We start from the raw sequence: 16426 nt of genomic DNA, 5'->3' as shown, positions 1-16426 counted from the left end.
AGGCAGTTGTAATATTCTGGTCCAGATTTATTTGTGGACCTAAGTCATAATTTCTCTTAGGTAAATGCCTAGGAATGAAATTGCTGAGTCATATAGTGTTTAACGTTTTTAAAAAGCTGCCAAAGTGTTTTCCCCGAAAGAGGTACCATTTACACAACTGTCTGCAATGTATAAGAGTTCCAGTTGCTCCATATCCTTACCAATACTTGCAGTTGTTAGAAATTTTAACTTTAGCCATTTTATTACTGTCCAGTGGCATCTCATTTGTCTTATTGTGCATTCCCCTGAAGGCTAATATGATGTTAAGTATTTTGTCATGTATTTATTAGCTATGTATCTTCTTTTAGAAAGTACCTTTTCAAGTCTTTATTATGTGTTTTGATTGAATTGTCATCTTATTCAATTCAGTTCAGTTCAGTCGCTCAGACTGAGTTTAAAAGGACTGACTATATTCTGGATTATATATTCTGGATATAAGGCCTCTGTCAGAGGCATGTGTTGATAATATTTTCCTCTAATATATAGCCTGCCTTTTCATTTTCCTAATGCTGTCCTTTGAAGAGCAAAAAGTTTTAATTTCAATAATGCCCAATGTATCACTTTTTGATTTACATTTAGTCTAAGAAATCTTTTCCTACTCCAAAGTGACAAAAATTTTATCCTGTATTTTATTCTAAAAATACTGTAGTTTTGGCTTACCTTTAGGCTTTAGGATCTATGAATTCTGGTTTATGGCATGAGGTAAACATAATTTATTTTTTAATATGACTGTCCAGTGTTCCCACCATATTTAATGAAAACAATTCAGTTTATCACAGGTGTGTTAGTTTTGTTCCAGATTGTGTTCTGGTCCATTGATCTATATGTCAATACTTCTGTTAGTATTATATTGTTGTGATTATTGGAGCTTTATAATAGGCTTAAAATCAGAGAGTGCAACGCTTCCAATTTTATTCCTTTTTTAAATCATTGACTAGGATGTCATTAAATCATTAACAGGTGTGACAGCATTGACATCTTAATGATACTGAATCTACCAATCCGTGAGCATGATATAGCTCGCCAGCTCTCTTTACATTGCTCTCAGCAGAGTGTAATAGTTTTCAGTGTCGAGATCCTGCACATCTTTCATGAGGTTTATCCTAGGTATTGCAGTTGTTTTTAATACAATCACTTAACCTTTTTATAATAACTTTTAAATTATTTTATAAGAGTTTTAGATTTATAGAAAAATTATAAAATGAGCACAAAGAGTTCCCATAAACCTCACACTCAGTTTGCCCTAATATTAGCTTCTTATTTTAATATGGTACATTTGTCACAATTAATAAATCAAGACTGATGCATTATTGTTAACTAAAATTTATGCTTCACTCTGGTTTCCTTAGTTTTGAACTAGTGTCTATCTTCTGTCACAGGATCTCATCTAGGTACTATATTATATTTAGTTGTCGTGTCTCCTTGGACTTCTCTTGGGAATTTACTTTTTACTATGTTCATAATATTATGTTTTCTTTTTTCAAAATGATGTATTAGATATTCATATGTCAAAGAGTTGAATACATGTATCCTTTCAGACCATGTTTTTCTCTGGGTATATTTCCAGGAGTGGAATTGTAGGGTCATATAGCAGCTCTTGGAGAAGGCAATGGCACCCCACTCCAGTACTCTTGCCTGGAAAATTCCATGGATGGAGGAGCCTGGTAGGCTGCAGTCCATGGGGTCGCTAAGAGTTGGACACAACTGAGCGACTTCACTTTGACTTTTCACTTTAGTGCATTGGAGAAGGAAATGGCAACCCACTCCAGTATTCTTGCCTAGAGAATCCCAGGGATGGGAGAGCCTGGTGGGCTGCCGTCTGTGGGGTTGCACAGAGTTGGACACGACTGAAGCAACTTAGCAGCAGCAGCATGGTAGTTATATTTTTAGTTTTTAAAGGAACTTCCATACTATTGTCCATAGTGGCTATACCAATTTATATTCCCACCAGTAGTGCAGAAGGGTTCCCTTCTCTCTACACCCTCGCCAGCATTTATTGTTTGTGAATTTTTTTGATGATAGCCATGTTGACTGATATGACATGGTATCTCATTATAGTTTTGATTTTCATTTCTATAGTAATTATCAATGCTGAGCATCTTTTCATGTGCCTTTTGGCCATCTGTATATCTTCTTTGGAGAAATGTAGGTCTTCTGTCCATTTTTTAATTGGGTTGTTTTGATGATGGTAAGCTTCATGAGCTGTTTATAAATTTTGAAGACTAATCCCTTGTTGGTCACATCATTTGCAAATATTTTCTCCCAATCTGTGGGTTGTATTTTGTTCTGTTTATTGTTTCCTTTGCTGTGCAAATACTTTTAAATTTCAGTAGGTTCCATTTGTTTATTTTTGTTTTTATTTCCTTTATTCTGAAAGACAGACTAAAAAAGGTATTGCTACAGTTTATGTCAGAGAGTGTTCTGCCTATGTTTTCCTCTAGGAGCTTTATAACGTCCAGACTCACATTTAGGTCTTTAAACAATTTTGAGCTTATTTTTGTGTATGGTGTTAAAGAATGATCTAATTTCATATTTTTACATGTATCTGCCTAGTTTCCCCACACCATTTGTTGAAGAGATGGTCTTTCCAACATTGTGTGAATCTTGCCTCCATGTCATAGATTAATTAAAAAATGAATCCACATTGATCTGTATTTCCATTTTTTTTTGTGCCAGTACCATACTGATTGATGACTATAGCTTTGTGGTATCGGCTGAAGTCAGGGAGCCTGAATCCTTCAGCTCTAGTTTTCTTTCTCAAAATTGCTTTGAGTATTTGGAGTCTTTTGTGTCTCCATACAGATTTTAAGATTTTTTTTGGTCTAGTTCTGTGAAAAATACCATTGGTAATTTGATAGGGATTGCATTGAATCTGCAGATTGCCTTCCATAGTATGTAATTGTAATACGTACCATCTTTTGTAACATGGTACCTGATCTCATCTAGGTACCATATTGTATTTAGTTGTCTCCTTAGACTCCTTAGTTGTCTCCTTAGACTCCTCTTGGGAATTTACTTTTTAACTATGTTCATAATATTATGTTTCCTTTCTTCAAAATGGTAGATGTATTAGATACTCATTTGTCACAGAGTGGAGCTGGATGCTTACCTCACACCATGTACTCAAAATGCATCAGTGACATAAACATAAAAGCTAAAGTTACAAAATTCGTAGGAGACAACTAAATCTGTAGGACTAAATCTCCATGAACTTTAATTTGACACATGGGCTCGTACATGACCCAGCAACGAGAGAAACAGTAGAGAAACTTGACTTCCATAAAATTAAAAGCTTTTGTTCATCAAAGGACATTATCAAGAAAGAGAAAAAGCAACCCACAGAATGGGATAAAGTAATTGCAAATCATACATTTCGTAGGGGTCTATAAAGAACTCTTAAGCTCAACAACAAAAAGATTTTTCAAAACTTATTTAAAAATAGGCAAAGGATTTGTACAGACCTTTATCCAAAGAAGTAAAAATGGCCAACAGGCACAAAAAGGATGTTCCACATTGTTAGTCATGAGGGAAAACAAAATTAACAGTGAGGCATTACTTCACACCCACTGTGATGGCTATAATGAAAAATATAAAAAATAACAAGTGTAAGAAAAATATGGAGAAATTGAAACCCTCATACATTGCTGGTAGGAACATAAAGAGGTTTAGCCAGTTTGGAAAACAGTTTGACAATTCCTTAAAAAGTTAAACATAGAATTTCTTTATGACCCAGCAGTCCCACTGCAAGGTGTATACCTTGGAGTGTATACCTTCAATTCTTTTCAAAAGAATTGAAAGAATACTCAAATACATGTACATAGAAGTTCATAGCAGCACTATACACCATAGCCAAAAGGTGGAAAGAACCCAAATGTCCATTAGCAGAAATGGACAAACCCAGTGTGATATATATATATGTACAATGGAATGTTATTCAGCCTTTAAAAAGAGGCAAGTACAACACAGTTGAACTTTGAAAACATGGTGCTAACTGAAAAAGGCCAGGCACAAAAGGTCATACATTGTATGACTCCATTTGTAGGAAGAATTCAAAGAGACAGAACCTACATTGGTGGTTGTCAGAGGCAGAGTTTGGGAAAGTAGGAAGCAACTACTTGGCACATACAAGTTTTCCTTTTGGGGGATAAAAATGGTTTAGAACTAGACAGAAGTGGTGGTTGCACAACATGGTAAGTGTACTAAATGCCTCTGAATTTTTCACTTTTAAATGAATAATTTTATGTGTGAATTTCACCTCCATAACGAAAGAAGGGGAGACTTTAAAAGTGGTAGGGATATTTATCCATCACTGCTATCTCCAGCTACTTTGAAAGAACCAAGCTATGTAATAGGTACCAAATAAATGTCATTGAGTAAATGAAAAACTGCACCTGTTTTTTAAGCACAGCAGTTGTCTCTCATAGCTGGGCTGGAAAAGTATTTAAGTTTACTTTCAAAAAGTTTCTGAGCTACAGTCATGGCTATAGTAGAAATACACAAAAGCCACAGTTTCCCCAAAGGACAGAAGATGGGCCCAGGTTTTGAAAGACAACATTCTCCACCATCTTTCATCTTTACTTTTGGTAGAGAGCTGAAATTGCTGACTGTGTCTCACTAAGACCCCTGATACTCCTTTGCCTCCCACCTAGCACACTCCAACAAGAGTAGACTTTATTCATCATATTCACCTGACTAGTTACTGTACAAACTCTATGTGCAGCAAAGCTCAGCTATTTGTAAACCACTGTGAGTGGTGTAGATTAACTTTGCCAAGAACCTCATGAATAGAATAAGAACACATAGCAATATAGTTATTCAAAATCCATAGAAAGAAGTATAGTAGGAACCTTAATTACCTTCCATTCTTTGTTTTGTTCAGCATTTATTATGTATCAGGCACTCTAAATGGTGCTTTTAATACATCATATAACTGAATTTTCACCCTGATAGGCCTATATTTAGGTGAAGAAGCTGAGGCTTATAGAAGTCATGTAAGAAGAGGCAGAGTGAACATTTGAACTTGGACATTTAAACAATGAATGAAGTGTGCTTCTTCACAGAGTAGAGTTCATAGTAACTAGTGGCCTCACTGCTCTTATGCTGTCGGTTCCTTGACCAGAGCGAAAAAGACTTCAAGTTTAGACAAATCCAGGGAAGGTCTCTGATAGCATTAGCATGGGTCACATGCCAACTTGCTAGCCAGGTAACAGAATACTAAGATCAGATGTATATTAGATTAGGTTGACCCATTGAACAATGCCAGGAAGGTTGGGGCTGGGGGTGCCAAACCTCTGTTTAGTCAAAAATCTGCATAAAATTTTATAGCCAGTGGCTAGGTGATAAAGAATCCGCCTACCAAGCAGAAGACACAGGTTTGATCTCTGAGTCAGGAATATCCCCTAAAGAAGGAAATGGCAACCTACTCAAGTATTCTTCCCCGAAAAATCCCGTGGACAGAGGAGCCTGGCGGGCCACAGTCCATACACAAGAATTGGACGCAACTTAGCAGCTAAACAACAATTCCATATCCAAGTGTCCACATGTACAGATTGGTTGAATCTTTACTACATCGATGTAGTATGAGTGAGTGCTCAGTTGTGTCTAACTTTTTGACTCCATGAATTGTAGCCCACCAGGCTCCTCTGTCCTTGGGATTTTCCAGGCAAGAATACTGCAGTTGTTGCCATTTTCTCCTTCAGGGGGTCTTCCCAACCCAGGGATCACCCTGGGGTTCCTGTGGCTCCTGCCTGGGCAGTCACCTGGAAAGGCCACGTAAATGTAGCAGTATAGTACATATTACTGAAAATATCTACATGTAAGCGGACCAGTATTGTTTAGAGGTCAGCGGTACTGTTATTTCCCCCAAAGAAGGTGAAGACTATTTGGGGAATCCAGAACAACAAAGTATGCTACCATCTCACTTCGGTTTCAGGCCATAGTTTAAAAGACATCTGCCAAATAACACCATCTGTTAAAAACACAGTATGATAAGCATAGGAAAAAGGCACTCCGTTTGTTGGTCGATAATGTGATGAAGAGGGCTCCATTCTTCACTAGATAATCTGATAGAATGAGCCAAAAGTTAGGATGCAGTGGTTCCAATCTCAGCGCAGCCACTTTCTCTCTCTGCAGCCTCAGGTAAACCCAGGTTGGGCCTTGATTTTCTACTTAAAGTTGTAACAGTTGTCATAAATAGTTTTCAGAGGCCTTTTCAATGTAGGTAGCTATGATTTTCTTGGTCTAATCAACAAATTTGGAACACTCAGCAGTGGCCACAGGACTGGAAAAGGTCAGTTTTCATTCCAATCCCTAAGAAAGGCAATGCCAAAGAATGCTCAAACTACCACACAGTTGTACTCATCTCACATGCTAGTAAAGTAATGCTCAAAATTCTCCAAGCCAGGCTTCAGCAATACGTGAACCATGAGCTTCCAGATGTTCACGCTTGTTTTAGAAAAGACAGAGGAACCAGAGATCAAATTTCCAATATCCGCCAGATCATGGAAAAAGCAGGCGAGTTCCAGAAAAACATCTATTTCTGCTTTATTGACTATGTCAAAGCCTTTGACTGTGTGGATCACAATAAACTGTGGAAAATTCTGAAAGACATGGGAATACCAAACCACCTGACCTGCCTCTTGAGAAACCTGTATGCAGGTCAGGAAGCAACAGTTAGAACTGGACATGGAACAACATACTGGTTCCAAACAGGAAAAGGAGTACGTCAAGGCTGTATATTGTCACCCTGCTTATTTAACTTATATGGAGAGTACATCATGAGAAATGCTGGCCTGGTTGAAGCACAAGCTGGAATCAAGATTGCTGGGAGAAATATGAATAACCTCAGATATGCAGATGACACCACCCTTATGGCAGAAACTGAAGAAGAACTAAAGAGCCTCTTGATGAAAGTGAAAGAGGAGAGTGAAAAAGTTGGCTTAAAGCTCAACATTCAGAAAATGAAGATCATGGCATCTGGTCCCATCACTTCATGGGAAATAGATGGGGAAACAGTGGAAACAGTGTCGGACTTTATTTTTCTGGGCTCCCAAATCACTGCAGATGGTGACTGCAGCCATGAAATTAAAAGACTCTTACTCCTTGGAAGAAAAGTTATGACCAACCTAGACAGCATATTGAAAAGCAGAGACATTACTTTGCCAACAAAGGTCCGTCTAATCAAAGCTATGGTTTTCTAGTGGTCACGTATGGATGTGAGAGTTGGACTATAAAGAAAGCTGAGCGCTGAAGAATTGATGCTTTTGAACTGTGGTGTTGGAGAAGACTCTTGAGAGTCCCTTGGACTGCAAGGAGATCTAACTAGTCCATCCTAAAGGAGATCAGTCTTGGGTGTTCATTGGAAGGACTGATGTTGAAGCTGAAACTCCAGTACTTTGGCCACCTGATGCGAAGAGCTGACTCATTTGAAAAGACTCTGATGCTGGGAAAGATTGAGGGCAGGAGGAGAAGGGGACAACAGAGGATGAGATGGTTAGATGGCATCACCAACTCGATGGACATGGGTTTGGGTGGACTCCGGGAGTTGGTGATGGACAAGGAGGCCTGGCATGCTGCAGTTCATGGGGTCACAGAGAGTCAGACATGACTGAGCGACTGAACTGAACTGAACTAAAGTGAATCTACCAATTTTGGAGAAAGATTCCTAGATAGCCATGTATGGGAAAGCATTTTATTGCTGTTTTCAGTTCAGATACCTCTTTTCTAATCTTTGTTTGGCCTTGCAATGCTGGTTTTGCTTATAGTACCACAAATTCTTTAGTTTTAAGGTCTGATTTTCACAGTGATCACAGGGAATGTGTGTATTCTGTGCAGTGTCCAGCTTTACCCATCTAGAACTTCACAGAGGGAAAGTGGAAGACAGAGTCATTGTTCAGCACATTGTATCAGAATAACAGAACGAAAACACAACTTTCAGCTTTTTCTGGGTCAACAGAACTTCAAAGTAGTAGAAATTTGGCAATTATTGGTTTCATTAGATGGGAGTTTATTAATCTTTTACAACCCATCCCCTTTGATAAACCTAAGTATCCCACATCAACCCGCAGAGTTCCTGAAACAGAGCCTTGGTTGGTCAGGGGAGGTGGGGAGAGCCTCACCTCTTCCTGCCTCTCACCATGCAGAGTCACTGAAGCCCAGAATTTAGACCCTACCTTCTGTAGATGACCACATGGCAACATTTGTCAAGCTTTACTTTCCCTCAGTTGTATCATAAAATTTGTAAGTTGCTTTTCAATTTCCAGTTATTAAACTCCAACATTGACTATGCTTTTATTAACCTCCTCATCCACTCCATCATCCTGCCCACAGAAGGGAGGTTCTGTTATGCCTCCCTAGAAAGAAATGTCCTGCAGTTGAGAACTACAAGTAGACCACACTTATTAGTAGTTTTCAATCATTGCAGCTCTAGTTTTTCCTTGAAAAATAATCTTCACTCATTGCAGCTCTACTTTTTCCTTGAAATGTTACTTTTGTCTAAATTCCTTAAGGTCGCTTCTGAACCTCAGTTCCCTTCTTAAATTTGTTATGAAAATTGAGGAATCATTTATATAAAGGGCTTGGCACAGTGTCTAGAATATAATAAGTATTCAGTGAATATTAGATAAAGTCAATCAAAGCTGCTGTGTACAGTTGTACAGGATGTGCAGTATACAACTCCAGGGGTTGCAAATCAAAACACAAGGTAAAAGACAGTCCCTGGAATTGTGATATGTAGAAAACAATAGATAAGTAGACAAAATACATAGGCATATGGGTCACAGTATATATATAATATTATGTGTGTATGTGTGTTCCCAATGATATCTGTGAATTGGCTAAGCAGAGGGTGTCTGAATTACTAAGACTCCTTCTCTGCTCCTGCTGTATAGTATCATCAGCAGAGCCAGGAGGTCCCAGGCAGCCAAGTATGCAGTCTCAGGCCAGCAGGATCAAATCCAGACGATCTCCCAAGCCAGCTCTTGAAAAGGAGCAGCATTGGTGACCCAAAACGAAAGGGAGTATGGAACTGAAGCATTCAGGAAGAACCACGTGAGGTCTTCAGCAAGCTTCCCAGACTTCCAAGGGAAGTTTATGTCATTTTAAATATCGGTTGTTTAGATTGAGATTACCATGAGAGCAACACGCTGCTGTTATTGTGAAGACCAATGCCCAGAGGAGAGAAGCTCTATTTCTATTTGTTTGGACTTGAAGTGAATGCCTGCCTTGCAGCCTGCAGGCTGTAAGTGTTTCATAATCAGTGGATGCTGGATGCTTCAGTTACTGCTGAAGATGCGGGACCACAACAACAATAGGAAAAGATGGAATAACTTGAGGAAGCAGAGGCTTCGTCACAGGCTCCCTGACCATGTGTTTTATGGCATGAAACACTCAAGGCAGAATGTGACATTAAAGAAAATAAAGGGAATCTGTGACCAAATAAATCTCAGTGTGAAGGATTCTTATTGAACTACCTAGAGAAGCTCACATACCTCCAATTAGTGAGAAGTGTATTTCCCAGATGCAGTACTCTATGCCTAGATGAACCACGTGTGAAATGATATCACTCACTTCCCTTTCCTACTCACCTAATTTGTTGCTACTCAATGATTGGCAAGATTGGCCTTTCTCAGCAGGAAATACCTAAGCTGCTCAACTCCATTGCAAAGGACATGTATTGCTTACCTACTATGTGCTAGATAAACCAGTGTGAATAGGACAAAAATAGAAATAGATTCTCCACTTCAAGGAGCACACTGTCCAGTCAGAAAAGGAAGAAAAGGAAAAGATTGCAAAATGGGAACTATGTGCTCCAATAGGGATGCTAATATAGTTCTGCCAGAGTGATGGGCAGCAAGCAAGAAAGAGAAAACACTAAATGTCCAACTTATACTAAATTTAAACTGAAGAACCTGATGACATCAAGAAATTTTGGATTAAAGCAGAATATTTAATCCAGGGCATCTCCAAGGGAGAGGCTCATCTGTTTGAAAAAAAAAATTGTGTTTTTCACTTACAAAGTAGTTATTTACTGTATCTATAGAGTAAAATCACTTTGTTTCAGTCACTAAACACGTGATTAATTAGTCGATGAATTAGAAAATCATGCTTTAGTGGAATCACATTTATCTAATGAGCTCAACTTATTGGGAGACAATGTGTCCAGATAATATCTTTTTAAAAATCTCTACCTGCCCCCCAGCATTATTCTCTATAAGAGGATCCTTTTATCCTTCAAAAGTCATCATCAGCTTCAAATGAGAGTATGCAAAAATAGTTGAATTTGAGTCTGAGTAAATGACAGGTTATCTCCCTGGTTCATTATGCCCTCCATGTTTTAAATAAAGATGTAGTTGAAAAGATAAGATTGGAAATTTAAAAATAAAGCTGCCAATTCCAGCTTTAGATAAGGATCTGAAAACATAGCTCCTTCTGTCCCCGCCGGACACTCATTGGTTTAGCTTGTTTTGCAGACTATCTCTTGTTCTCAACTATTGCTCCAAACAGTTCTAAGAATTCTGCGAATGATATATCCATATGCTCTCAGAACTTGCCACCTTTTGCCTGGACTGAGTGGCAGAACCTGGTTCCTTCCCTGTGAACTAAGTTTTGTACTTTGGATCTGAGGATGTCAAAGTGAGTCTTAGGAAATCAAACTATTAGCTGGCCACTTTAAATAAAAATGTTAACCTTTATCAAGTACCTACTGTCAAACTAAGTAGTTTTACTCATTTAGTTCTCAAAGTATAGCCAGATAAGAGTATCTTTAGGCCCGTTTTTCAGATAAAGACACTAACTTGTGCAAGTCAGATGGCCAAGAAATAGAGTAGGATTGAAAACCATGTCCGTTCACTTCTTGGAAACAATTAAGCAGGTCAAGGCAACAGAGTTGAGATCCCGGTCTTTGTCATCCAAGGCCTGATCCCTAAAGAAAATAAACACTTCAGCTGCTTTGAGTCCCTTCGAGATGCTACTTGGGAGAAGGCAATGGCACCCCACTCCAGTACTCTTGCTTGGAAAATCCCACGGATGGAGGAGCCTCATAGGCTGCAGTCCATGGGGTCACTAAGAGTTGGACACAACTGAGTGACTTCACTTTCACATTTTACTTTCCTGCACTGGAGAAGGAAATGGCAACCCACTCCAGTGTTCTTGCCTGGAGAATCCCAGGGACGGGGGAGCCTGGTGGGCTGCCGTCTGTGGGGTCGCACAGAGTCGGACACGACTGAAGTGACTTAGCAGCAGTGGACGTGCTACTTAATATAAAATATTTGCTTAGACAAAGACTCTTCTATTAAAAGATAACTAAGTCTCTCCACTGCCATCTATAGATTGTCCATTATATACAAGGTCTTATGCTGGGAAACAATGGGTACAGACTTGGGAGCTCCATGATCGTTACTCTCAACTAAAATTGAAACATTCATAGGCCAATGACTAGCTATCAACATATACACGTGACAGAAGTGGGACAGATTCATTTATTTAATTCAATAAATTTAATTATGACTGTTTCTGAATATCTGAGCCTGTATTTACTTACATGAAAAATAAGGACCAAAGTGTCCTTGCCTGCTTCCCTAGGCTGTTGCAAGGATTCATTTAAGGAATGTGTAAAATTATTTGGATGTTTATAAACTGCCCCACTACCACATGCTTCTTATTACACTGGGGCAATTCCACACAGAGGTTCAGATCTTCCAGAGTTTGCTTTCCTCTGCTGTGTAACCTAGGGCAATGTGTGCTCAGGTAATAAACCACTATCTCTCTCTAAATTTTTAAAAATTGAAGTGCATTTGATTTACAGTGTTGTATTAGTTTCAAGTATATAGCAAAGTGATTCAGATATATATATATGTAAAATACGTATCTGACTCTTTGTGATCTCATGGACAGTAGCCTGCCAGACTCCTTTGTCCATGGGATTTTCTAGGCAAGAATTTTGGGGTGGGTTGCCATTTCCTCCTCCAGGGGATCTTCCTGACCCAGGGGTCAAACCTGCATCTCCTGCATGGGCAGGCAGATTCTTTACCACTGAGCCACCTGGGTGTGTATGTATGGTATGTATATATATTCTTTATCAGATTCTTTCCACTATATGTTATTAGAAGATATTGAATATAGTTCCCTGTGCTCCACAGTAGGTCATTGTTGTTGATCTGTTTTATATATAGCAGTGTATGTGCATATGTTAACCCCAAACTCCTAATTTATCCCTTCATTTGTATCATTTTTTTAGATTCCACAGATAAGTGATATCATATGATATTTGTCTTTCTCTCTCTGACTTATTACACTTAGTATGATAATCTCTAGACTGATCCATGTTGCTGCAAATGGCATTATTGCATTCTTTTTTATGGCTGAGTAAAAAGCCTCTTGATGAAACTGAAAGAGGAGAGTGAAAAAGTTGGCTTAAAGCTCAACATTCAGAAAATGAAGATCATGGCATCTGGTCCCATCACTTCATGGGAAATAGATGGGGAAACAGTGGAAACAGTGTCAGACTTTATTTTTGGGGGCTCCAAAATCACTGCAGATGGTGACTGCAGTCATGAAATTAAAAGACGCTTATTCCTTGGAAGAAAATTTATGACCAACCTAGATAGCATACTGAAAAGTAGATACATTACTTTGCCAACAAAGGCTTTGCCATCTAGTCAAGGCGATGGTTTTTCCAGTAGTCATGTATGAATGTGAGAGTTGGACTGTGAAGAAAACTGAGTGCCAAAGAATTGATGCTTTTGAACTGTGGTGTTGGAGAAGACTCTTGAGAGTCCCTTGGACTGCAAGGAGATCCAACCAGTCCATTCTGAAGGAGCTCAGCCCTGGGATTTCTTTGGAAGGAATGATGCTAAAGCTGAAACTCCAGTACTTTGGCCACCTCATGCGAAGAGTTGACTCATTGGAAAAGAGTCTGATGCTGGGAGGGATTGGGGGCAGGAGGAGAAGGGGACGACAGAGGATGAGATGGCTGGATGGCCTCACTGACTCGATGGATGTGAGTCTGAGTGAACTCCGGGAGTTGGTGATGGACAGGGAGGCCTGGTGTGCTGCGATTCATGGGGTCGCAAAGAGTCGGACATGACTGAGCGACTGAACTGAACTGAACTGAATGTCCCATTATATATGTTTACCATGTCTTCTTTATCCATTCATCTGTCTGTGGACACTCAGGTTGCTTCCATGTCTTGGCTAGTGTAACTAGTGCTTCAGTGAACACTGAAATAAACCCCTGTCTCTTAAGTTAACTTGACTGAATGTTTATTTCTTCACAGCAGCAGTACATGTTGCGTACTATGGGCTCTGGATACAAATATAGCATCAAAACTATAATTTCTAAGATAAAATTCCCCAAGGTACAATGAAAAGAGGATGCATTTGAACATCCAATAGACTAAATCCTGGCTCTGCCACTCACTGGCATGAGACCTTGGGTATATCATTCAAACTCTGAACCTTGATTTCTTCACCCATAAAATGGGTATATTAATATCAGTCTCATAGAGTTGTCATAATAAATGACAATATGCTATAGAGCCCTGGTATATTGGAACTGATCAGTTAAATCCTGTAAATGGAGGGTTGGATATGCATGGCTCCTGCCATTAATAAAACATAGCTCTCCATTTCCACTATCTCTTTAAACTTAATTCAAATTAGTGAAGGTAATCTTAAAGCTGCAGAGAATGGATAGGGAATGACTAGCTTTTGTCACCTCTTGCCTTCCCTGTCACCTTCTCTTTGTTAACTTCTGTCTCATATCAGGATAGAAAGGCTGGTACTTGGCTAGGCAACTTCAGCACTGGCAGAAAAGCAATGGCTCTTTCAGATGGTCCCGTGTGAATGTGTCCTTAACTGTTAGGCCTCCAGGGGAGTACATCCAACTCTACTTCTTCCTCTTGTCCTTCCCAGGCAGCCAAAAAGGCAGCACTTCCACACCAGTGCTCTCTCACATGTCCCATATCTTATCCTTAGGAAATGCTCATGCATCCATTCCCCACCATGCAGCACAGCAGCCTTCTCCCAGAGCTTGTACCAGAGCAGCTGGGCGACCCTTCTCTGGCCTTTGGTTTCCCTGGAAGGAGGCAGTGCCTGGGCTATAGGCCATTTTTGTTGGGATTCAGACCTTTCCATTTGTTGATTCAGCCCTGAATCAGACATCAGTCATCTAAATCTCCCAAACACAGGGGACACATTTCAAAGTTCATTAACTATGTCATGAAACATCCTTCCACCAGACTTCCGGTAAAACCAGAGGTCTGTAAACTTCTATAAAGATGAACCCTCCATTGTAGTGCCAAAGCAGCCATAGGTGATGTTATTTAAATATTGGGTGGGTGTCTTCAAGTAGCATTTTACTTATGGACACTGAAATTTGAGTTACAATGCATTTTCATTGGTCACAAATTATTTATAATTCCCCTGCACATTTTACATTTGACAAATGTAAAAGCCATTATGAACTCATGACTGTACCAAACCAGGCAGTAGACCAGATCTGACCTGCAGATCGTAGTTTCTTGGCTCTGGGTTAGATGGTAGAATGCCTTCCCTTCCTCCAAAAACAAAAGAAAACCACAAACAAGATGAAGAGTCACACAAGATGCAGGAACTTTCACCCAAAAAGCCTCTTTGTCAATCTGTTCACAGAGTCTCACTCTCCACACTCTGGCCTCTTTTGATAATCTCAAAGGATGGGCTGGGGGAGGAATGGAGAGCAGTCTGTCAAGAGTACTAGATCAGTTTATTGGACATGTTCTTTAAAAACCTTCATATACACATTTGTTTCACTTGCCTTATTCTCTTGAATCTGTCATATTGATACCTCAATTGAAACAGACAAATGGAGGTCTTTGAGAAAAACTTGTTGCAGTAATCATTTCAGTCATTCTTATCATTACTGCTCAGAATCTACCATGAAGAGACAAAGAAAGAAAAACATTTGGATAAAATAAATGGTGGAAATTGTTTTCTTATATTTCTGTGCTAAAGTTGTTGATTCACATTGATCAAGAGGAAGCACGTTTATTCTGTTTACCTAGCTAGGCATGCCTTCTCTGTCCTAGCACTAGGTCTAAAGTGAAAGTCAGGGTATCTGTTTTTCCCTTCATCGATTCAGGCATTGTTCAGGAAAGTTGGCTTTGAGGAATAATGGGCTATCTTTCATGTTGTGGTTTTGTCCACAGGAACAGAATCTTGCACTAGCATCAGTTGTCATAACTATTAATATTTATGGCACCTAGATATTTCAAGATAATGTTGACTGATTTTTGCACATTTTCAACAGTGAGTTGGTTTTAAGTGTATTGAAATAGCAAGTGTATATATACTCCTATGGAGGCCATTTTTACCATGCAGATTGCTTCAACACCAAGCATCTTTGATTGTGTTTTTAACTTTGGAGACTGTAGGATTTACACTAAGGGAAAGGGAAACTCAAAGGGAAAATGATGAAGTCTGGGTTTTATAAACCAATGTCCTTTTCCTTTTGAAAGTGTTACTCTGTTGTAATAAAGTCATAGTATAGCAAATGGATATTAATGTGCATCACATTGAGAGGACATTTTTACATAAATACTTGTCCTTTAGAGTTACATAAGGACTGCCTTCTAACAAGTTCAAAGTACTGATGAAACATGTCCTTATTCATTGGCTCCACATCTCAGAGGATCAGGAGAGTACAGAAATAATTTTTATTTCATTTTTCAGGTGACTAAATTGAGGCCAAGAGAGATTTTGGTAAAAATAAGAGCATACAGCAGGTAAGAAAAGATTCAAATGTTACTTCCCTTACAGACCTACAAACTCTTACTTGGGTGATGGTGAATATTCTTCAAAACAGGGCCATAGAGCAACTTCTCATACGTAAATGTACTTAATGCAAAGCATTTTTAAGAATCTTATTAACATTCCAAACCTGTGAAGCAGTAATAATATTTTCTAGGTTAGAATCAGAATATTCAGACTCAAAAAGACCTAAGAGATCATAAAGTTCTGCTCATTCATTTTACATTAGAGAAAATGAGGGACAGAGGGAATAAAAGATGTTCCCACGTTACTCACCTAATTGGAGGCTGAAACACCATGCCTTCTGACATTCTGTGACCTTTTCACTGGATTCTGGATGGCAAATACATCCTTCATTTGGTGCCAGTAGCAGACATCAATAATCAATCACCCTACTCTGCCAAGCCTAGTCACAGTCACGCTAAACATATTTTGCTGCTGCTACTGCTAAGTCGCTTCAGTCATGACTGACTCTGTGCGACCCCAGAGATGGCAGCCCACCAGGCTCCCCCGTCCCTGGGATTCTCCAGGCAAGAACACTGGAGTGGGTTGCCATTTCCTTCTCCAATGCATGAAAGTGAAAAGTCAAAGTGAAGTCGCT

At 39.2% G+C, this 16426-nt stretch overlaps 1 long non-coding RNA gene across 3 annotated transcripts in view; it reads right to left on the bottom strand.

Annotated features, from left to right (window-relative positions):
• LOC120868019 overlaps window positions 1-16426 on the bottom strand; it is a 305640-nt gene that overhangs the window by 193790 nt on the left and 95424 nt on the right. Inside the window, exon 1 of one of the 3 annotated variants that reach the window (XR_005722117.1) lies at window positions 3501-3866. The exons of the other annotated variants lie outside the window; for them this stretch is intronic. This is a non-coding gene — a long non-coding RNA (uncharacterized LOC120868019). Of the gene's footprint in view, window positions 1-3500; window positions 3867-16426 lie in introns of those variants that run through there. 3 annotated transcript variants of the gene reach the window in all.

Source organism: Oryx dammah, unplaced genomic scaffold, assembly GCF_014754425.2.
Source record: "Oryx dammah isolate SB20612 unplaced genomic scaffold, SCBI_Odam_1.1 HiC_scaffold_9, whole genome shotgun sequence".
NCBI lineage: Eukaryota > Metazoa > Chordata > Mammalia > Artiodactyla > Bovidae > Oryx > Oryx dammah.
Note: the sequence above shows the minus strand (reverse complement) of the source record. Positions and strands in the feature narration are given on the sequence as shown.